Source organism: Corvus hawaiiensis, chromosome 1, assembly GCF_020740725.1.
Source record: "Corvus hawaiiensis isolate bCorHaw1 chromosome 1, bCorHaw1.pri.cur, whole genome shotgun sequence".
Lineage (NCBI taxonomy): Eukaryota > Metazoa > Chordata > Aves > Passeriformes > Corvidae > Corvus > Corvus hawaiiensis.
Genome location: NC_063213.1, coordinates 68,947,875 through 68,972,177, shown reverse-complemented (window position 1 = coordinate 68,972,177; position 24,303 = coordinate 68,947,875). Strand labels below are relative to the sequence as shown.

The 24,303-nt window shown below is 38.9% G+C and overlaps 1 protein-coding gene across 3 annotated transcripts in view; it reads left to right on the top strand.

Annotated features, from left to right (window-relative positions):
* The window catches only part of CDYL (chromodomain Y like), a 108,877-nt gene that overhangs the window by 50,547 nt on the left and 34,027 nt on the right, over window positions 1-24,303 (top strand). The window lies entirely within an intron of this gene.

Sequence of the window (24,303 nt, the reverse complement as noted above, 5' to 3'; positions counted from 1 at the left end):
CCTGACAGGCTAAGGTTGTTGTGTGGTCACAAGTGTTCTCATAAGCATGCTTTTGAGACAAAATTTCCATGTTCAAATTTTCAAGTCAAGACTGCGCCCTCAAATAAAATGCAGCAGGTCAAATCTGCAGGTGTACTATTGACGACGGCTTGCTGGAAAAACTGTTTGGAATTTTTCGAGGACTGGGCCTGCCAAAAAACATACTTGGAGACACTGTACAGGGAAAAAAATGCACTAAAGACTTTGGGAGAGTTTGTGTTGGGTACCCTACTTGTTGATTGCATTGAGATTTTCCAAAAGAACAGCTGCAGCCGGAGAGGTTGAGAAGTGGTGGACAAGGGAGGAGTGTGTTCCTGGAACTGCAGTGTCAGGTCATGGACCAACCCATTTTGCTGCAGATGAACTAGGTAACCATGGCAATGCACACACGGATGCCAGGAATATCTCTTGCTTTGCATGGGCTAAAGAAGGAATGTAAATCTAAGAGGATGTAAACAAAGCTGAAGGGGAAGTTGCAAGAGATGCCAGGATGAGAGTTCTCTGAGTAGGTGAGGTAGAGGAGTGTGTTTTCGCATGGGATGGTTTTATGATAATTAACAGGCATTTTGGAGTATGGTGATGTTCCTAATGAAGTGATTGATAAGTTCTGCCTTTGGTATCCTGGGTTTTTTTACCTCATGGCAGACAGGAAAAATACCTGGGCATGAAGGACTTTTTTGGGTAGATCAGATTAAATTGTTCCCACCAACCTTTCACTCTGGTAATAGTGGTATGGCAAGGGCCCAGTTACATGGCATCAGATGGAAGCAGAAGGGCCTGCAGAGGAAAGGTAGTGACACGGAAGGTGTTAAGTGAGATACATTTCTGTTTCACTGTGGTGTTAAAATTTCCTCAACTGCCACCACCTCCTTCAACCCTTCCTGGGCATTAGTCTGAGCAACTAACAATGAAAGCTATTGACTGGCTCTAGGGATGATGGCAATACAAGAGTTTTCTCACACTTACATGATCACAAGATCCTAAGGTGCAGATCAAAAAAGGAGAGCCGAGGAGATAGTCACAATACGTGGTTGATGAAACATACACAATATGTTCCACCTTCTGTCTGCTGCTGGAGGCATATTCTTGCATTAACTGAGGCTTTCCCTCTCGGCCCTGATACACCGCTGCCAATCCCCAAGCTAAGCTGTGCAATCTGCTGGGAAATGGATGCTAAATATCCATATTTATTAGGGTTTTGTTTTGCTCACCTGCAACAATTTTGGGGGTCACCTTCCAATCATGCAATATTTCTGTGATTATAAAACTTAGGAAAAAAGTTGCAAAAGAAAAATACTTTGCACTTATGTCTGACATCAGTCTCTTTTCCTAGCTTTTCAAGATTTGACATATCTTCCTCATGGAGGCCCAGGCTCCAACTCAGCCATTATGCATGGCCTGAGTGGACATATTTAGGGAGAAGCCAAGAGAGACAGCCCTGTCTTCTAGAGCTTGCCTTGCCTTGGAGCTTCCTGAGCTGACACATTAGTTGTCTCTTCATTAAAGATGCACTCTTCTCCTTGCTGCTTTTATTTTTAACTTCACACTGCAACTCATTAAAAATGTAGTAAATAGGTGCTTCCCTCCCCTGCATGGGGCTGTTGCAGTTCAGGATCCTGTTTTGCTCCTTACTCAGGACATTCCTTCAGTCTTAACTGGAAACCTCATCACATTTTCAGCATGACCTCGGGAATCATATATCATGAGGGGTATTTGTTGCGCAGAAATGCATCTTCATGTGCACCAGATCTGACATATTAATAATGCAGATGATAGATCTGGCATTTGGAGCACTCTTTCCAAACTTCCCACCTCCTCCGCATACACCTTCTGTTAATTTTAAGAATTCCTACTACCACTTGGAGGATGCTGTCAGGAAGACAAAAGCATGTTTTGAAAAATAACTTCTTACTTGAGCTGGTTTAGGAATTTTTTATCAAGACATTTTTGTTGGTAAACTGAGTTAGTCAAAACAGAAATCACTAGTTGTAAAGCATAATTTTGAAATATTCTAGAAGAACACATATTACACTTCAAAAAAATTTTAGGCACCTTTTAAAATTAAAACTGAATTACATTTTATTTAAAAGTAATATTGGAAAAATAATTCAAAATTTTAATATGAAAGCAGTGTTCCTGATTTTGAGATTATTGCTATGACTGTTTTGAATAGTGTGACTCAGGTTGATTTTTAAGTCTTGGCTCAGGGTGGTCAAACTCCTCTGTGTTTAGTCTATTAGTTTTCCCCAGCCTTGTTTTTACCTTTTCATGTAAAGTTTAATTTATAAGAGGAGTGCACATCAAAAATCCCAGAAACTTGTATGCATATGAAAATCCCATGACAGAAATTACTAGGAAATATTAGTGTTATTGTAGCACCTAATCCTGCTTTTTCTGGGACAAACTTCAGTGATGCAGTTCTTGTTCCAAAGATCTTACAGTCTCAAAAAAGGCAATCAGCAAATATCTGTATAAAGATGCAGGGTTCTGGGGAATAAAATAACAGTAATGTTTACTCTGGGAGCTGGTGGTCTCAGCACACTGAAATCAAGCTGATATCAAAAAGAATAGCATTATGTTGAATGTTTGTATTTTAACGGTTTGGCCTTGAAAACTGAGTCAATGAAGTAATATATATACAAGGTTAAGAATTAGGGTGATGTATGGATGAAGTGAGAACAGATCACTGAATTGAACATTGCTGTGGTTCTGGTGTTTTGAAATATGTGGTGATCATCAGCTCTTACTAAAAGCTAATAAAAGGAATCCTGAAATGGATGAACAAAACAGAAAGGCAACACCAAAGAAATGAAATGTTGTGGAAAAGCTGTTAGTGGAACCTACAAATAAAGCATATTGCTCAAAAGTAGGCAAGACAAAAAGTGGCCTTGTGTCTAACAATAGGTTCTGATACCTTAAGAGTTTCCTTCATCAAAGTGGTATTAAAAAGTAGCTTTGAAATCTTACTGCAAATGGTTTCAGCATAGTACAGTCATAATATCCAGGGAAGTTCTATTTAATAGAGTGTACAACAAGAGAAGCTGTAAAGGGAATCTTGTCTGTCAGTCACACAGGCCTAGAGAGTTGTCTTGCAATTTTAAAAAGGACCACAAGCCAGGGGAATACCATTTCTTGACAAATTCTAGGTTTTTTTATTCTGGGAAACACTATAGTTGCCACAGTTTTTATTCAGCTAGCAATGTCCAACATGTGGATGTAATTGAGAATAAATGCCACAAGAAAGGAAATTTTGTGCAGAAAGGCATGCAAAACTCAAAGTATAAAATGAGCAAGAAAAGCACATCTAGCTGCGTACGTTGTTACAATTAGAATAAAGCAGGCTGGTGCTGGCATACGAGAAGAGAAGACATACAAGAAATGCAGTGAATTACATCACTTGTTAGTCAGACAAGCACCACCAGTGTGCACAGTGGCATTAGCATCTCCCTCCTTGCACATATTAGTTCAGATAAATAACTTGCAGGAGCAGCAGGCTGACAATACAAAGATGGCTCGCAGTGTATCACCCTGCAAAGGAACAAGAGTGTCTGCTGATATTTTAGTTGGATAATGGTGCTGTTTTTATCTCAAAACAATGGTATTGTCAGCAAAAGAAAAGCCAGGCATCAAGGGAAAAAAAAAAAAACAAAACAAAACAAGAAAAAAAGATTGAACTTAAGTTCTGTTTGTTACCTGTTCTCTCCTTTACCCAAAGCAGCTTATGGGATTAAAACCCACAGATTTGGAAAACCAAAAATCCACTTGAACACCAAAGGAAAATAGCGTCTGTTTGGTTAAGTGTCTGATAGCTTTAGTCTCAAAAGGAATCAAGCAAGCATGGAAGGGATTATGGAGGCCACTGGAACTGAGGAGAAACATCTGTTCTCAATGCAATACCAAGCCCAGCTGAAAGGAGTTCTGTCCCTCCCTGTTCATTAGGGTGAGGGGGGCTCATACACTTCCCTCCCAAAGTCTCCCAGTTCCTTTTTTACCTCTGCCTGTGTGCACCTGGGTGTTGGACTCTGCATGAGGAATGGTCCACTGTCACCAACATAACTGGCCAAGCTCAAGACGTCCCATGGGAAGAGCACAGCACCTGACAAAGCTGTGAACCACAGAGTTGTCCAGATGGACCACAATCCATGCATATAAACCCTCTCTGAAAGCAGAATTAAGAGGAGGGTTGAAGAAGTTCAGTGCTGTGAATTTAGAGTGGCCAGTACAACAAAAGGAAAGTTGGGATGATGTGTTAGGTTTTTTTTATTTCTTTTTAGCATCCTGAAAGAACAGAGGCAGCTTTGAGCCCTCCTTTTGTTTGTTGGGGGACTTTTTTGGTTAAGTAGTAAAATGTGATTTACAAAAAAAGCCCTAAGAGAAGAACTTCCTTTTTCAGGGTGTTTGTACGCTGCACTTGGATGGTGGCTTGATCTCTGCTGAGTGATCTGGAAAGCAACCAAATATTTTATTAGTGCAAACAAAAGCCTATGAAATGGGTTAAAGTCCTTTGCAAAGCACTCTTAACTTCTAAAATTACTGGTTAAACTTCTTTTTCAAATGCAGAAGTGTGTAATTTTCTGTCTTTGGTTGTATATCCATTTAGCAAATCACTATAGAGTAAAGCAGTTTTCATTTAATCAAGCTTAAAGACACCCTTGGCTTGTTTTTTTCTCCAGAAGTTGAATTTCATTTCAATTTTATTTCTTAAGAATTCATATTATTATGTCCCTTATGCACTATATTGCAACATTTTACCCTAACACCAATTTATCCTTCTGTCTTACAAAGTCATGTTCAAATTCTTCAACTTCCTTACTCTTAACTAAAAATAATCTGAATTGTTACCAATTTGTTTATCTGTATTTTCTGGCTTGGTAGAAATGAAAAAGTTTTAAGCAATATGGTAGACTGCATGGTCTGAGTCACGTGGAACATTGATCTGTTCTGGTTTTCTATCTCCCCTCTGCACTATTGCTTCTGCAGTTTGTAGTATGCAGTATAGTTACTTTACGTGGAGCTCCAGGGTTGAGAACTCATTGTGAAAATCTTTTATCTTCAGAACCGTATACTAGGTTTATGTCAACAGAGTATACTACTACCCATCATCAGGATCTAAGTGCAGGGTTTGCTTTGGTTTTAAGGCTGTTTTCCTGATGTACTAGTTTGAAAACAAAGCGGTGGGAGGCACCAAGTCAGAATAACAATTTAATGGGGAAATTAAGGAAAAAATAAAAGAAAACACTGGTTCAAACTGACAGAGTCAAGATACAACCTAACTCCCTGTTAGTCAGGGTGGTGGCTGCAGTCCTCCTGAAGCAGTGATCCTGTAGAAGGGTCTGCTCTTCCTCAGAAGGTCCAGTGGTGGCTGTGTAGCTCCTGTGCTCTGGGAATCCAGTGGAAGGGTTGTCTCTGGTGTTCAGAATCTCAGCTATATCTAGGATGGAATGCTTGGTTCCTCCCTCTGGGTGGAGCATCTCACAATGGGGTAACGAGTCATGAGGCCAAGTGTTGATTAGGCTCATTAACAGAAGATAGTCCGGAGGGAGTTATCTCTGAGTCAGGCTGCAGGACAATGATGGGCCATTAACAGCAAGATAGTCTGGGGGGAGGAGGCAAGGAAACACTGCCCCACCTGATTTCAACAGCTCATGAGGATGGTAATAGAATACACTGCAACCCAGGATACCTGAGAAATATAAGGCATAATTGACTGGTTGTTTCCTTTTCTGTCTTCTGCCATTCTCCAGTACTCAGAATGGAGATGTCTCAATTGGATGCTGCATTGGTGTAGACTTTTAATACAGCTGAGCTACTGTAAAATGTAGTTATTTTGAAATGAGTATTCCTTTCCCCAATCCCAGGTATGGGAGACACATTTTTTTAATGTATCTATATATGGTTAATCATATATATATGGCCTAACCAACTGCTCCTTTAAGGGCAAGCTTATTTTTATCAGCCTTCTGGAAGTGACAGTGAGGGAGAGGATGTGTCCCTGGGGAGTGAGACAGACACATACTTTTTTCCTTTCTTAATTCTGTCCCTGGAAAACCTTTAAAGGAAACTCTGGATCAAACTTTTTTTTTTAAAAAAAAAAAAAAGGGTAAGAAATTTCCCAATAAATTCTTCATTTGGACATAAAAACCTCAGCCTAAGTTGCTAGAAAAACTCCTCTGTTATTCTCACTGGAATTTGTATTACACCTGTAGCCCACTGGTAAACATAAAGCTTAATAGTTGTGCAGTTCCTCTGATGTTACATCAGTTTACAGGAGCTGAGGATCTGGAGTCTCAATCTCTCTTGACTGACTGCTCAGATGGGGTCAGTAATGATCTGCCATTACATTCTCCTACAGCACATGTGCCAATGTGAGATAAAAGTGAATTCTGAGGACAGGTTTGTCACACCTGCTGTGCCAAAACTTAGGAAAGATGAAGCACAATGAAGCAGAGCCTCTGTTTACAAGGCACTCTTTCAGCCTACTTTGCATACGTCTGCACAGTGTGTCGAAGATCAGAATGAATGATAGAACAAAAATGTTGAGCTACATACATTTTTTTTTCATCCAACATTGTCAAAATTCTACAACTTCAGAGCAGCTTTTGAAATGTGAAGCACAATCAGAAACACTCATGAGGTGCCTTTTGCAGTTGTGCCTGGTAGAGTAACCACTTTTTTTGTCTCTTGCTGTTTCAATTTTTGAAAAAGTTTAATCTCCCATCTCTGTTAAAGCTGTGAAGGGGATGGAATACATATTTGCTAAGGCAACTGTCATTATGAATATGTGTTCTCTTGAAAAGATTAATCTTAATAGTTTGATGTGAAAATCCATTAAAAAAACTGTACTAAAACAACTGTAATGTGGTTTGTGGAAGATTTTCCTAGATCACATTGTCTACATAAAATAAAGTCAATGAAACATCCACACAGGGAGACTGTTACAGGTGGGATAAAATACCATACAATTAAGACAAAACTCTGAAATAATTTGTTTACACGAGTGCTTGTGAAAGAAAGAAAACAGTTAGATTTAAGAAGATGCAAAACTAAGATTCAAAACCAAGTTTTTTTAAGGCTAACTGTTGGGATAAGAGCTGGATACAGTCTTGAATGTTACAGGTGTTCATAGAAATACCTTTTATTTTTATGTATACATATATATAATATATTGCCCTGGAATAACTCTACTTCCTACCCAGCCAGAGAAATTTCAGTACTCAAAGTGGCCATAACCATGATCCAGAGCTGCTGCTGTGAGTTACTGATAATAATACAATGAAGTACTGTTATTTAAAAGAAAACAAATACAGAAGCCGTATGTTTGTAATGCTGTATATATTTTTTTCCAAACAAAAATATCTAAATTATCTGCTCTACATACCATTTATGTTGTAAACTTATTTAAGAACACACACTGAAATGCATTAGGCCACGAATTATCAAACAGTTAATTCTTCTTTAGTAACTGTTTTCTTAATTTTACAATCTTAGAATGCATAAAAAAGCTTTTGTTTAGTAAGTATTTGTCATTTAAAATGCTTTAAAGTTTATTATGTTTTTGATGCTTTTAAGAAACAAAGGCAAATCATAAACATTGGCACTTTGAACTATAATATTCTAAATTTAAATGCATCTGAAAACTAGGAAGTCCTAAAATTTAATGTGGAAGAAGAGCAGGAAAGACAGCATTGTACTATTGTAGTAAGAGGTCGTTAAACATCTCATTGAAACATAGATAAAGAAATACAGACTGTCATCTATTTTCTTTGAAAATATTCCTTAAAAGAGGAAACTAAAGAAAGTAAGAAGTTGTGCTTCAAAAGACTGCTCTGAAACTGACTGGAAGGATGGAAAACAGAGTAGGCTTAGTGGTTCATTGTAGCTGTGTCACAAGGTTGACAGTGGGATCTGTGCTTATTTATATTTAGTGATCTCTTTTTTAAAAAAGTATAGCAGTGAGCAGCAAAGGTACAAAACTTGCAGAGAAACACTTTATTACTTAAGCTACAAGAACACAGAAATTTCAGAGGGACATACCTAAAGCAGGATGCTAAGTGGAGTGACGAACAGCTTGAAGATAACTTGAACATTTTTCTTGCTAGCTCCTGAACAGAATTTTTAGTCTGAGATGCAGATAGGAATGCCTGAACACTGCTAAGGGCAACTCCAAGTAGACTTGGCCTAATATTGGACTAAAGAAGCTCTGAAAGTTTCTCTGTTTGTCACACACATTTGTTACTACCCTTCAGTCACACCTGGTGTGTAATGGATCTGTAGATAACACGCTGGCTGGCACAGTGTCTTCTCTACCTTAGCACCACTGTCCTTTGGATTTCAGCTTAGATTCCTGTGTTGTTTGAAAGATGGGCTAGAATGGGAGGGAATGGAGTAACTGGCTGATGAGAGGTGTGCCAGTGTACTTCCAGTGCATATACAGTTGGGGAATCTAGGCCAAGCCCTTGATGAAAGCTGGTACCACAGGAACAAAGAGGATATTAAATACTTTGTTAAAAAGTAATGTATCTAAAGGGAAAACAGTAATTATTTTGGAGAAGAAACAAATTATAGACAAGGTGAAATACTGACTGATGCAGCTGGAAATTTCTATTTGGGAATTGAATGAATAAGACAAGGAGACATCTAGAGAAATCAAAGGGTGTCAAATTCAAAGAGAAATGTTTAGGTATAGCTTTAGTTATAGCTTCCATTTAGTCCTGAGAACTCTTTGCTAAAACATGTTTGAGTCCCAAAGAGGGAGGTAATGGCCATTTAAAAAAAAAATAGGCATTTATGAGGATAATGGGACTATATAGTACCTATAGGAATGGTATCGTTTTACAAAGAATGTGAGTTCTCTTTCCTCAGAAGTAAGGAAATGTTTTGTGACATTATCTGAAAATTGTAATTCAGTCATTTTTATATGTTTTTCTACAGCATTAGCCAGTATTAGTTATGGATTAATTCTCTTAACTATTGTTTGCAGAATTACCTTTTTACTGTGCAGATGTTCAGAGATTCTAATCATTGCCCTGTTAGGACATCAGAATAGGCACTGGAAAGGCAGTGAGAAGGTAATGCTCTGATCTGGTTCCTGCTGAGGTCCTTATGTGAAGCACCCTTCCTTTACAAAATTTGTGTATAGAAATGTATAAAACAATCCTTTTAGAAAAAAGATGCTTCAGAGTTCAGAGGCTTTAAGTAAAGAGCACTGATTGTCATTCATCCTTGTTTGGTTTGGTATAGTCACCTCAAAACCCCATCCAGTGTAAACAGAATTACTGCCTTGTGTTCTCCCCATATCCATTGGTTTTCTGGATGGATTTCAAATTCACTGGGCACTTTTGAGAAACACAGGAATGAGCTGAAAGCAACAGTAAATGCAAAGCTAATACTTATTTTACCAGACGTAATACTTTATTGACAGAGCTAATTTAAAAATAGTTTTCGGAAAACAGAAAGAATATCCTGCCGAGGCTTCTCTCAGAGTTGGTGAGTGTGTGAAGATGTATTTGTGGCAGTGCGCCCTTTCACCAAGAAATTCAAAGATAGTGGGTTTTTTCTTATATTAGTACAAGTAGGCAAACTCAATATGGTCATAATGGGTGTTTCAAACAACTTACTATGTGGTTTGTGATTTTCTGTTTCAATTTCTGAATAGACCAGATGACAGATTATTCTGCGTTCTTTAGAGAATCATCTATTTTTACCTTCAGTGCATGGGTAGGCAATTAGCTTGAAAACCTGTTTTAAATATTTAAAAGTTTATACAAAACACAAATTACATCTTTGATTGCTATTGTTGAAAGCTAGTGGGGCATTTTGTTTTCTTGTTTCTTTGCACATTGATAGTGCTTTTTGTTCCATTAGCTTTATTGGGTCCTGTATAGTCAGTCAGGTTTGGGAGGTGTTTTTACAAATGAGCTTTCTGAGACAGACAATGGAGCAGTGGAGAAAACCTTTTTAAATAGGTGAGAGGGAGGGAAAAAAAGGGAATTTAGGGGAAGTTTTCCATTTAAAAAACGGTAAAAAGTAAACAAATTAGAAGTCTTACCATTAGTAAGATATATGCATTGTATAATAACTCTGTAGTAAGAGAATGGGTTGTCTCAAATGATCATACAGTACCAGATAGTAATGATGGGAAGTGGAGTGCTTGCCTGCACCATTGGTCAGGAGCTAGGACTTCTTCTGAAAGAAGTACGCTGAAATTAGGATTTTCTGAACTTGATTTATTTTCTGCTCTTAAGAATCAGAGGAAATGTTTATTTCAAGGATTTTCTTTCTCTTTCTGGAATGCTAGATTCAACAACCGTTTAGATGCTCTAAAGAAAAAGAGAGTGTATTATGTTTAATCAGCTTTGAAAGCAATGAGTAAAATTATTCAGGTGTGAGTTCCTTTAAGACACATAAAAAACAAATGCTATGATTTTTTTAATTCTTCAGATTGGTGGCTTTAGGTACCTGTTACGTTTATTGACCCATGGAGAAGTGCTGATGCTTTGCATTCGTATTTCTTTTTGCATTTCCAAATACACATGTAACTAGCTAACATTAAAGATTGAGCACTAACTTTTCTGATAAAGTAAACAAGCCAAAACAATCTGTATTACCCACTGATCCTTATTTTTCAGCTTGCTGTGAAGCATTGAGGAAGAAAATGGACTTACAATATGTTAAAATATTTTGCTCTGAAGTCCTTTTTTTTTCCTCTAGTACTAAGTTTTACTCCAGCACAGTGGTCGTCTTCAAGGAATCGTTGTGCCTCTTTTATATCTTGTCATAGTTAAGGGTTCCCTGCTAATGTTTTTTTGGCATAGTCCAGTTTGAAATGTCATTTTATAGTTTAATAAGGTATATTAGTAGGGTACCGATTGGTGCATGACATGTTAAGGAGTAGTCTGTTCTCTATTAAATATTTTAGGCATGCCAGTAATACACAATTTAAAAAAACAGTAATAAACTCTAGAGTATTTTCAGTTAAAGTGTAATATAAAGAAATTGTCACCACACTATTGTGTATGATAATTTATAAATTACAGCCCTAATAGGCTACTGTAGTACAAATAGGACAAATACATATGTTCAGGTTAAAAAGGGTGGGAATAATAATAAAATAACAATTATTTCAGGATAAACCTGTATAAAAGTCAGTGGGTCTGTAGTTGACCTGATATTAACTTCTCTATACTTTTCCTTTTGTAATTCTGTCTAATATTTTAGTACTTAGCCAGTGTCAGCATTAGCTGTACTATGATCTTCTAATAACTTAGTCAAATTCAGTGATCGCATTTTCAAATGTTTCAGTCTTTTATGTGTTGGGGGTTTTTTAATACGCTTAAATCCTATCCTATCTTTCTCCTATAACTACTACATATACTCTTTGGATAGGCCTCATACTCTTTGAAGACTCAAAAGAAGAATCCAGTATTCTGAGGCAATTTTAGATTCTCCTGCGCAGAAGGGAGTTGGGCAGCACTGTGTCAGGATTAGGCAAGGCCCTTGGGGAGGCTGTTGAAACCTTTGGATGAAAACTGAGATACTCCAGCATCCCTGGCAATCCCAGCAGTTCAGGAGGATTTCTGTTGGTTTCAGGGTAATATGAACTGTTATGTGATCGTTGTTTGCTTTTACAGACCTTTTTTATAGGTCAGTAATTTCCTTGGTATGTGTCCAGTTTTCACAGATACTCTTGTAATTCTGCACTAATTGTACTGTAACTTCTTTTAGGAGTAAAATGTTTTTGTAGAGGTTGAAGTTAGGTAGGCAAATTGGTTTAGTATTATTTAAGTTTCTTTTAATTTAGATTTTTCAGAAATTACTGTGAAATCCTAGAACTGATCTGCCCAGTGTTTGTACCTCAGATCAGTCTCGTTTACATGTTAGATACTATGAAATTACTGTTTTGAACAAATCAACAAATTAAATGCAGTACTGCTTTGTAGTATCTCTGCTACTGGCAGCCTTGGCTGCACTGGTTACAATATTGTGTTTTGGGAACCCGCTGAACACACTGAAGGTTACTATTAAGACAAATGTTCTAAATTTTAGAAGAGGAAACTTCAGCTTGCTGAGAGCTTGGTTGGGAGGGATTCTGTGGGAAGCTTCCATGGAGGATAAAGGAAACAGCAAGTGCTGGGAGTTTTTCAAGAACACTCTCCTGGAAGCACAAAAACCATTTATGCCCTTTAAAGGTGAGGGAAGTAGGGAGAGACCTCCTTGGTTTAACTGCGAGCTTTTGAATCTGCTCAAAGCAAGGAGAAGTGCACCATAGATGGAAAAGCAGATGGCACCCAGTGAAAACTACAAGAACATTTCCAGGGTGTGCAGAGATGCAGTTTGACAAGCAAAAGCTTAGCTCAAATTGAAATTGGCCAGAGATGTCAAAAACTACAAGAAAGGGTTCTTTAGGTCCGAAATAAACAAGTGAAAAGAGAAGGAAAATACTGGCCCACTGTTAAAACAGGAGAAGTTAACAGTTACCAACAGTGCTGGAAAGGCAGAGAAGTTCTCAATGCTTTCTTTACCATCTCAACCACCATCTTTACCAGCCCTGCTGGGCCCCTGACCTGGGAACAAAAATCCAGGTGGATGCAAACAGAGACCTTCCATCAGTGAAGGAAGAGTTGGTGTGTGACCTGTCACAGGAATTTGACCCACACACACACGGGCCCTGTCACTGTTCACCAGAGGTGTTAGGAGGCTGCTGACATCACTGCAAGGCCACTCTCCATAATTTTAGAGATGTCGAGAAGTTGTGGAGATCAGGGATGTCCCAGAAAGCTGGAAGAAGACTGATGTCACCCCCATCTACAAGAAAGGCTTACAGGAGAATCCAGGAAATTCTTACATATAGAATCCAGGAAATTACTTCAGTCCCTGGAAAAGTGATGGAATGAGTCCTGCTGGGAGCCATCACAGTTCAGATGAAGCATGTTATTTGGAAGAGCCAGCTTGGATTCACCAAGGGCAAATTGTGCTTGGCAAACCTAACCACCTTCTACAACAAAGTAACCTGCTCAGTTGATGTAGGGGGTGAGTGGTGATATTGTCTACCTGGATCTCTCCAGGGCTTCCAAAATGGTCTCCTACAGCCTCTTTCTGCAGAAACTAATGTGTGACAGTCTGGCCTGGTGTCCTGTGTGAGGGAAACAATCCAGAAGTGTATCACAGATTGGGATCTACCCAGCTGGGGAGCAGCTCTGTGGAAAGGGACCTGGGGTTGGTCCTGGTGGACAAACAGCTCAATCTGAGTGAGCCGTGTGCTGCTCCTGCAGCAAAGAAAGCCAACAGGATGCTGGGCTGCATCAGCAAGGGCATCACCAGCAGAGATGCAGAAAGCATTGTCCCTCTCTAATTGGCACTCCTCAGGCTGCACCTTGAACACTGTGTTCAGTTTTGGTCCCTGCTATGCAAAAAAAGCTATGGACAGGCTGGGGAGGGTCCAGAGGAGGGCCACAAAAATATTCAAAGGCCTGGGCAGCCTGCCATGTGAGGAAAGGCTGAGAGACAAATGGATTTGTTCAGCCTTGAGAAAAGAAGGCTCAGAGAAGACCTTATCACCATGTCCCAGTATTTATAGGGTGGCTACAAAGAAGATGGAGGCTCCATTTTAACAAGGAGTCATATGGAAAAGATATGGGGTAATGGGTGGATACAAGTTGTTCCTGGGGAGATGGGTCACAAGAGGACAATATTTCATAACGGAACAATCAGCCACTGGAATAAGCTCCTGAGGGAAGTGATGCATTCCCCAGCATTGGACACTTTCAAGAATCAGCTGGACAGGGTGCTAGGTCATCTTGTCTAGACCATGCTTTTGCAAGAAAGGGTGGACCAGAAGATCCTTGAGGTCCCTTCCAATCTGGTATTCTGTGAATCTGTGATACTGTTTCAGGGATGAATTTTCTAATACTTAGGCATTTAGTTGATTTGTTTAAAATTACTTTGTATATTTAAAGATGTGGTCTAGGAAGTTGAAGATTTATGAATATGCAATTGAAATTTTGTTGACAGAATATCTACATTCATGGAAAAAAAAAAAAAATCTTTATCTAGTTAGAATAAAGCCCCTAAGAGGAAGGGATGAAAATGGAATTGTATTCTAGTCTTCCCTTCATGGAGGATGTAATGCCCTCCTTCACTTCTGAATTTTTATAACCACAGTAAATGGTAATATCCCTAGTTAGTACAGGGATCCCAACTAGTTTTTATTCTCATCAGGGATCAGATAAAACACTAAAGCCAAAAAGTGACTACCTTGAGTTCAGTATTTCTCAGTTATAGTAGATGAGGGGGGAAATGCCTTTTGTTATTGTTTGGTTTGTCTTTTTCAGTTACAGTACTGGAAAGAACAGCAGCATCATTCCAGTTCCCTGAAGGAATTATTTTCTCATTCATTACATTCTTATATGTAAGTTACATAATTTGCTGTAACCGTTCATTTCTCCAGCTATATCTTTTTTCACACTCACAAACAGTAATCAGGTTAATCTCTGAAAACACAGGAAATCTCTGGCCCAGCAAGTGGATTTTACTGCTAATTTAAAGTCGGGTGGCCCAGACCCCCAAGTCTTCATTTTCTATCTTAGTATCTTGTGAGATGCACAATCAGAATTTGTTTGGTTTTTTGGAGGTTTTTTAGGAAAAAGTTAAGAAGTGCAGACAGGTTTGAATAGCCAGCTGGTTTGCAAGGTTTTCACTAGTGTTGAGCTGCTAGTTGGTTGTATTTTCATGGGTTTAGTTGTGGGAGAGCCAGGCTATGGAGGGAAATTGAAGCTTGGTAGCTCCTTCCTATGGAGCTGTTAGAGCTCTGTCATCATCTCAGCTGTTGTCTCTTTCTCAAAAGGGGACAGAGAACACAAAATCAGACTGGCTGGCAATGCTTGGAAATGTCTTCAGTATGAAAAACTATGGAAGAAAAACTGTACAAATACAAAAAATTGAATTTTCAATGTTCCTTTCCAACCTCCAATGATATTTAGGTACCTGCTAAGTCTCTTCAGCATTCTGGATATAGCAGTGGGGGAAAGTAATGATGCAGGTTAATCTTCACAAGGGCACTTGAGTTGGGCAAAATCATCCAAATAATAATGGCCCAAACTCTTAAAAATAAGAATTACACACAGTTAAATAAAACCCAGCTTTTATTCTCTTACCTGTGTTCAGGCACAACAAAGTAAAGTGCGAGTAAGTAATTGGTAAGAAATGGAATGTTCACACTGAAACTAGTTTAGATTTACCTACTCAGTTTACCCTTATAAATATAAGAAGAGAAAGAGGGTGACAAAATTTCTTCATAATACAACTACGATTTTATAAATTTTATCAATCTTGATAATGAGAATTTGGGTACAAGTTACCTTGTGATGCAGTATGTTTGAGAAAAGATACAACTTTTTTTTTTTCTTATCATCTTTAACTCCATGTAGTAGTTCATCCCAATGATCAGATCACAGGCTGAGCTGGTCCTGGAGGATCCATTCTTGGAGTCTTCAGCCCCTTCCCAAAGAGATGGGACCAAGTGCGGTCCAAATCCTCAAGTTCTTCCCTTCCCCTGCCTAGCCAATAGAGGAAATGAAAGGCACAGGGGAGAGGAGTGGGAGGGACCTCCTTTCACAGAGAGTGGAAGCTGGTGATCTCAGGTAGGGGTGCAGGGGAGGCAGTAAAAAGAAGCTGGAGACACTCTCAGGAAGGGAAATGCACCTCAGAAGTTTATTGTGATTTCAGTGTCTGCTGAATTTGAACCACCTTGGTAAAGTGCATAACCTACAAATTCCTTGAGTTGGTATTAGTATTCTTTCTGTGTGCTGTTATTTAAAAATAAAACCAGTAAACTTTTAAATTATTAGAAAATATTAGGATTGTGCACATTCTTCATGCAGAAAATTCCAGAATTACTTTAGTTTGTGGGAGTCCCTTATATTTTAATTATGTGTTGTATGAGGCTGTAATGAGAGGATGACTCACTTTGTGTGTACTGCATTGTACTGTTGTGTGGCAAATGAACCTCACTACATTAATACATTTGGATATATACGACTTCCCTATTAAAAGGAAACCATGTAGTATCAATCAAAGGTGGCACACAGTGGTCTCAGAGTTGAGGTGTGGAGTAGGAAGGGTCAGGAGAGAGGGGAGTATTTGATAGTACTTGACTTCCTTCTAAATTGTGTTTTGTCTGCATGAAGTGATAACATTTTCTCTAACATGATGTCCTTCTACAAGTCTTTGTGGTGGTTGCTTAGGCTTTGCAATGAATGGAGATTAGAGGTCATGATTCAGCAGGAATTACATCAAAACTTCGTATGAAAGCTATCAGCAATGTCCCACAGAATCCTACAATACAGTGATTGCATGGCAGTATTACTAACACTTTCTGACAAGATTTCTTGCCTTTTGTTCGCTTTTGTATAAATACAAAATATTGTGTTAGGCACTTCTGAGTAACCATAGGTCATGGGGCTTGTCTATCAAATGTGCTCATCAGCACAGAGGCTGCAATTTGTGATTTTTTTTTTTTCCACAGTTGGAATGCTTTTTTTATATAACATTTTAAGTCAAAAGACACTGAGGTCATCTAGTCTGCACCCCAGTGCCTTCCAAGTCATTACATTTCATCACTTACTGCTATATCGTGAGTTAGCTTCAGTTAGCCTAGAGAATTATCAGACTCCGGAGGCTAAATTTTTGTTTGTCATTTAATGATGAATAGCAGGGAGTTGATTAGAAAAAATATGCTCAGATGAAAATACTTGTTTTGTGTGTCATGTTCTGCATAACATCTTGAGAGGATGCCATCTGCTTCTGAATAAATAAATAAACTGGATTCCTATTAAAAGAGCTTGCTTGCAGAAAAGCAGCTTATGTTTCAGTCATGTACACATAGCCTAGCTCTGGTAATGTGCCCTCCAAACACTTCCTTCTGGCAACCTCTGCTCTTCCCACCAAGACCTGTGCAGATTGTTATGCCTCCCTGAATGCCTGAGTGTGCTGACAGTGAAAAACTGTGTAGGCTGGTTATTAAAATTTCAGCTGAGGTCATCCAGATAAAGGGCTTGCTTTTGCCATTTGTAATTTCTTCCTTTAGCCTCCATCTCAGCTGAGGAAGAGAATAGTGGTGGGCTTACATGATTCCTTGGTAGATCTCTGCACTCCGGACTGGACTTTCTCTTGCATCTGAAAGCTCGGTTGGCATAAGGAGCTTGATGAATGCAAGAGATGTATGAGGATTTTTTAAATTGCTGTTTCCCCCTTTAACAAGAAAAGGGTTGGGATTGTTTTGCTTTGTTGTGATCTTTTTCTGGGTTTTGTTTTTGTTGCAATTGTCTATAGACTAGCATATCATCAGAGAGACTTTTTAATTTTAAATGTGTCAGGCTGAGCTGTAGTCTGGAAAGGTACCTGCAGGGACATCCAGCACGAATAGATTTTAAGATAGAAGGTCTCACAAACGCACTGCATTTTTTTTTTCTGGTATTGTCTAGGCTGTGAAGTTCTGCAAAAGTAAGGAAATTTTTAAATGTCTTCTTCAGTTTCATTCAGTCTGTTGTATCCAGCCTCTTTGAAATTTTCATTCTGTACTGCGTTCTTGAAGGGAAGGAGAAATACAGCCACAAATTTCTATTAGGCAACCTAGCCCAAGCCAGGTATACTTTCCCCCCTAGTAAGTACTGTGGTTAAACATTAAGTAGAATTGCTTCCCTACACTAGCTTGCTCAATGTCGTTTTTCCTTCTATCTGTCCCGCTTATCACTCCATGGTTTTGGCTGCTTGTTCCTGTCCATATCCTTTAATTTGTGACAGCCTATTTAAAGGGACTGAGCATGGGCTGAAACCAGCAGGCAACTGGGGAAAGCAGGATCTTGAAACTGGCACTGCTGCTTAATGAAGTATGCCCTAGGTGTATTTTGAACAGGTTTATTTTTTCTTTTTTTCCTCCTAAAAATAGCTGGTAAAGTGGTGAGGAGAGTTACCAAAGCTGATTTCTTCACTGAGCAAAAGCCCTTATTACAATGAGTAGAGGTACAGCGATAACTCTGAAGCCCCCTAATTAAAAATCTCTGAGTTGCCCATAACCCTGATGCAATAGACCAATCTGATACCCCCTCATAGATGCAATCAGTGTCACTAAGCAGCCTCTTCCAATACTGGCAATGTGTAATATATGAACTTAGAAACCTCTGAACTCTTACAGCAGTGGAAGGATTGCTTTATATCTCAACTAAGCTAATGCAGAGCCTTTTTAAGGACGATACCCTTTAGCCATTTCCATTCTTTGCATTGGCAGCTGTGTTCCTGTGGATGATAAGAACGAAGGTACCTGACTCAAACCTTTGCCTCAGATGAGAAGTTCGTAATTCAGACCCTGCAAAATGTGGCCTGGGCTATTAGTCTGTATGACTTTTTGGAACTAATGAAGGAAGTTGCCTTTTGACTTCATTTAAAATAATGTGTTAGCAGGTCATAGAGAGATAGAGGCTAACAAATTTCAAAATGCAGTATTTAACAGGTAAACATGTCTCTATTCTTTACTCACCTCTCTGATAAGAATAATTACCAAGATCTAGCAGTTAGTCCAATGAACAAGATATATTGGGTTGTATTTGGTTATTTTAAAAAAAATATGGGATTCAATCTTGTGGCTAAAGTTCTGGAGTTTTTTTGTTTTGCTTTTCATAATACATTTTGATATCCTTGTGAAGGTTGCTCAGGGCTTGTTTAAAATATTTGCAAGGATGGAAATCCCATGCCATTTGTAAACACTTGTTCCAGTGCTTGACTTACCTCATGAATTCTTTTTTAAACGTAATGTCAGCATTTCACTGGTTACAACTTTCCATGGCCCCACATAACTTAATGTGCACCTCCAGGAGTAATCGGGTTGTGCTTCTGCAGGGCCGTACATTAGGTAATTAAATACAGCATGATCAGCTCTCGTTAAGTGCTTTTTTCTAATGTGTCATGCCATCCTACATAAACTGCAGGAACCAAAATCTGAATAGTTTTAACTTGTTAACTTTCAGCATGGGAAGTCTGATTTCACAGGGAAAAGTTCTGAGAATCTCCCATCTACCTCAGCAAATGGTCAAATTGAGCTTGTAAACAGTATTCAGACCTTGTAAAGTATTAGCCATGCTTGAATCATTTGACTATTTGGACATGTAGCCTTCCAGTCTTTGTTACAAATTTCGAGAATTTGAGGGATCTGTTAGGACTTTTCAATTAGATGTTGTTACCAGGTGGGAATTCTGCGGTGTATGTTCTAGAGCAGGTTTAAATCTCTTAGGGAGTTAATGCCTATATTGGCTCTGTCTTTAGTGATGCTGGTTTCTACCAGTAGCTTCAAACTAGCAAGATGGTATCTGTTTATAGTAAGCCTGTTACTCCAACACGTTTTCTCCAGTTAGAAATTCCAAACATCTTAAGTTTAAGAGCTGTGTAGAACAACATGTCACTGAAGCAATAAATATTGGCCTTCATTCAAAATACAGCAGCATTGAAACTGAAACTATACGTGTGGAAAGCAGAATTTATTTTTAAAACTCAGGGATTTTGTTAGGGCTACAGCTTGGACAAAAGCAGGTGCTGATCATCTTAGTCTGTTCTTGTACTAAGAATTGAGTATTTGTTTTTCCTGACAGAGGTTGCATGATCTGTTCCTAAAATACATCTGTAATGGGAATTAAACCATCTCTAACTCTCTTTTCATACTATTTTTATTAGAAAAGTCCACTTCTTTTCTTTCCCCAGTATATTCTAATAGGTATAGGTCCAGCCAATGCTGTTCAGTAGTGGTTCTTCCAACAAGCAGTATCTGACTTGCAAATGCTGTAGAACAGCTGTCAAATCTCCATACTTACTTCTTCTGGACTAAAAAGACCTATTCTGTTAATCTTTCCTCTTATGTATTCCTTTTAAATCTCTTAACTTTGTTGATCAGCCATGAACAGTCCAACGTATCTCTTTTTAGGTACATTTCTCAAAACTGGATTGCTTCAGCAGATAATTAGTAGAATGTATCATCATTTGCAAGTTTCCTTATCAATGTGCCTCTGAATTGGGTGTTGCCTTCTTTTGTATATTAACATTTTTAATGGGTATAGACTTCATGATTGGTTACATAACCTGATAAACTTTCCTGTGTTCTGCTCCATAGTCTGTTATTCCATATTTTTAATGCATGTTTTATTTTTCTTCCATACAAATAAAAATTCTCTTTTCAAGCTGTCTTCCAAATTCAGCGATAAAATTTAGAAATCTGATACTCTACTTCTAAACATTTGCAGTCCTTCCAATTTGATGTAATCTGTTCATTTCATGAGTGTAGTTTCTCTTCTATTATCCAAGTCTTGATTAAAAAGTACTGGCTAGAATTGGGCCCAAGGCAGACCTTTGACTTGAAAAGTAATTTTAGTTTGATAGTGTGTGAATTTCTTCATGTATTTTTCAGTTATTCCTATACCTTCCTTCTCTCATCTTCCATTGGTTGTTACCCTTAGAGAATAATTCCTTGTTTTGCCACCAGTCTCAAAAACATCTGTTCTCTTTTCTTTCCTTTTTACCCCTCATCATTAGGTTTTTTACTTGATTTCAAGCAACCTGTAGAGGTTGGTTGCAGGTGTGCGGGGTGGTTGTGCTGGTGGTAGTTTTGTGTTGTGTTTTTTTTGGGGGTGGAGGTTGTGTCTGTTCAAAATTGGGTGGCCAAAAGTAGGAGCCAAAATTTTATTGAAAAACTGACAGCAGTGGTCCAAATGTATTTACAGGGGGAAGCATAGTACTTCCACTGGGGAGGTGTTGCATCAGTGTTGTCCCCCGTCAGTTCCTATAACCAGTGGCCCAGTGACCCTCCTGATCTGTCACAGCACAGCTTTTTGGCAAGGCTTGTCTAATCTAGCAGCTATGACCTTCTGAGTTTTCATAACTTTGTTTTGCTGTTTCTCAAACTTAGGGGTGACGTTAGCACCTGTGAGACTTTCTAGAGTCTGAAGATTTCCTAATTTTATCCTTGTAAAGCTAAAAAGGTGCTGAAGACAACTCACACGGTTTGCAGCGCAGCTTAATACCTTATTTGCTTCTACTACACCAACATATATTCCACTACAGCAAGAAAATGTTTTTCTTTTTGTTTTTACCCTTTATTCTTTTCCCTCAGTGAGATTCCTAGATTATGGTTATGGTTTTTTGACTGGCACCAGAAGGGCTCAGCATTTTGCTGTCTCCATGCAGGACTGGGCTGTGCACACTGCCCTACCTTCCTCCTCTGTAGAAGGGAGTAGCCTTGTGATGTACTTTGAAGTTGTGACCCACTCTCCCCCTCCCTCTGCATGACCTCTGGGTGATGGCAGCCCCCTGAACTGCCCCACATGAGGTTTGTCCATCCCACTATCAAGCACAACCTTGGGCTGCTTTAATTTATGTGTAAATTTTGATGAAGTTTAAATTGAAGTGTCTGCTGTTCCTGAATCAGTTGAAAATTCTAAATGTTGTGCCTAGCAGATTTTAAAGATCACTCTGGTTTTAAAGATTAGCAGCCCATGATCTGTGGCTGTCTTTGCTATACATTGCTTGCTCAGTCTGGTCAGGTGATGTTGTTTGCAGATATTTGCAGCATGCAGCAAATTCACTTCTTTCTTACTTTGACAATTTTTTTTCTCCACACATACAATTCCCAGTGTTTGTAGTGCAGTGACTCTTTTATTGCACAGTGACCTGCAGTTTCAGTAGTTGACACTGCTGAATCAGTGCACTTTCTATTTCATTTTTATCTCCAGACTTTCCCAAAAATTATGCACTATGTTTGACTAATCTGAGTTTTATGCTTGTTCCTCTTCATACCACAGTGACAATTCTTTCTTTTTCCACATATTTCCCAGTGATCCTCATCCTTTCTTTTAAAATGGTGCCATAGTTATTTTAGTCTCTTTTTCCCTGTGAAGGTAAACCATTTATAGATCACTTGTACTCCAAGTATGTGGCCTAGTAGCCTTGTTACTAGGCCTTAGCTTATTTATATTAAGGCTGTTATTCAGAGGGTAGGGGGAAATACACATTCTCAGAAAATCACACAGATTTATATAATACTAGAATATGTACTGAAATAATGACTTTCCACATTAATTTTATCACTCCTATCTTGATATAATACAAGAAAGTCATCTTCAAGTTCCATTTTGTTTGCTAGCTGTACAGATTTATGGAATTTTTTTTTTGTCAAACAAATGCCTGGTTAAGATTTAAAAATTAAAAACAAAACATAATGAATGAGGTCACTAATTATAAACTGGCAGAGCTTCAGTTAAGTGAATTCTGCTAAGAACTTTTCCTGTCCGGGCTCTGGCTTCCTGTCTCAGGCTTAAAGAAACAGCATGTGTATTCTAAAAACCCACTTGTCTTTGTGCCATGCATGCTTTTCACTTTAAAATGATTTTTTTGGACCTATTTAGTGCCATAAGCAGGAAAGCATTACCTGGGACTTTCCTGAAAACCTTTGACTCGCTCTGGTTTTAAACATATTCTAGAAAGTTGACAAATCTAGCCCGTGTTGGGTTTTTCTTGTTTGCAAGGTAAATATGACATCAGGCTTTTTAAGGACCAACTTCACGGGGTCACTATTGAGATGGATTAGAATACTTCATTGTTAAATTTAAAGGAAAATTCTCTGTGCTTAATAAAAATAATGGTAGTTTTTGTCCTTCATATTTTCTTTTCATCAAGATGCCAGTAAAGACCAAGTGTTTGTGCAGGAGTTTGACAAGTAAAAATGCATGTCTCAAAATTTAAATACAGTATGCAGTTTATGGGCTATCACAGGATGTTTACAAGGATCTTTATAGTTCTGTAAGAAGTGACAGTTTGCTCAAAGAACAAGCAAAATACCCTTAAGGGCAATATACTTCCTAAGAGGTAGTAGTCCGGAAGGTTTGGAGTGTAGAGCGATACTTTTGACACTGGACAGTAACAGAAAAGGTATCCTGGCTCACTGTGCAAATGAGAAAACTGTCTTTGACCAGAAATACTTAATTTAGGGCCTCTTGTAACCACATGCATGCAATTGCAGGTTTGCTTTTGCTTTTGTCAGCGGCAAATCTTAACTACTGCTGTGTGAAGGCTGCAGTGGGACACCTTCCTTCTAGTGCACCTGAGAGGGAAGTGGCATCAAAGAATTCTTAAATGTGGATTTTCTAAGGTGAAATATTTGTATATTTATTTGATAGTGCAATTTGTGGTGATATGTACACATACAAGTAAAAATATATTTAAGATAACATGGAAAATGAACTTGTGTCTAACATTCAATGTGTCTAATATTACTTGCCCCATAAAATTCCAGAAACTGATGCCCAGTTTTGGAATGACTGCTTCAGAGACTCCTGCCTTGTAAATTCACAGAACAGGATGACTACTGATGTAATACATATTACTGAGTAATACATAGCTCCCAAGCTAATTGGGAGCTTTTGTGGTCTAGAGGTAATAATATAGGTAGAATCCAGTAGTAGGCCTGTAGTCAGTCGTGTTCCCCAGGGAGCAGTACTGGGTGCAGTCTTACCCAACTTGTTTGTGAATGACCTGGATGAAGGGATGGAATGTACCCTCAGTAACTTTCCTGACAAAACTGAGGGGAGTGGCTGACACGCCTGAAGGCTGTTCTGCCATTCAGGACTTTGATAGGCTGGACAGTTGGGCAGAGAGAAACCTAATGAGGTTCAGCAAGGGTAAGTGCAGGGTCCTGCACCTGGGAAGGAATAACTCCAAGTACCAGCACAGGCTGGGGGCTGACCACCTAGAGAGCAGCTCTGTGGAGAAGGACGTGGGAGTCTTGGTGGGTGACAAGTTGACCATGAGCCAGCAGTGTGTCCTTGTGGCCAGGAGGGTCAGTGTTATCCTGGGGTGCATCAGGAAGAGTGTGGCCATCAGGTAAAGGGAGGTGATTGATCATCCCCCTCTACTCGGCCCTAGTGAGGCCACATCCAGGGTGCTGTGTCCATTTCTGGGCTCCTCAGTACAGGAAAGACAAGGATCTGCTGGAGGGGGACCAGTGGAGAGCCACAAAGATGATTTGGGGTCTGGAGCATCTCTTATGAGGAGAGACTGCGGGTGCTGGGCTTGTTTAGTCTGGAGAAGGGAAGACTGAGAGATCTCAATAATGCATATGAATATCTCAAGGGTGGGTGGGTGTCAACGGGATGGTGCCAGACTCTTTTCAGTAGTCGCCATCAACTAAAACACAAGAAATTCCACCTCAACATGAGGAAGAACTTCTTTACA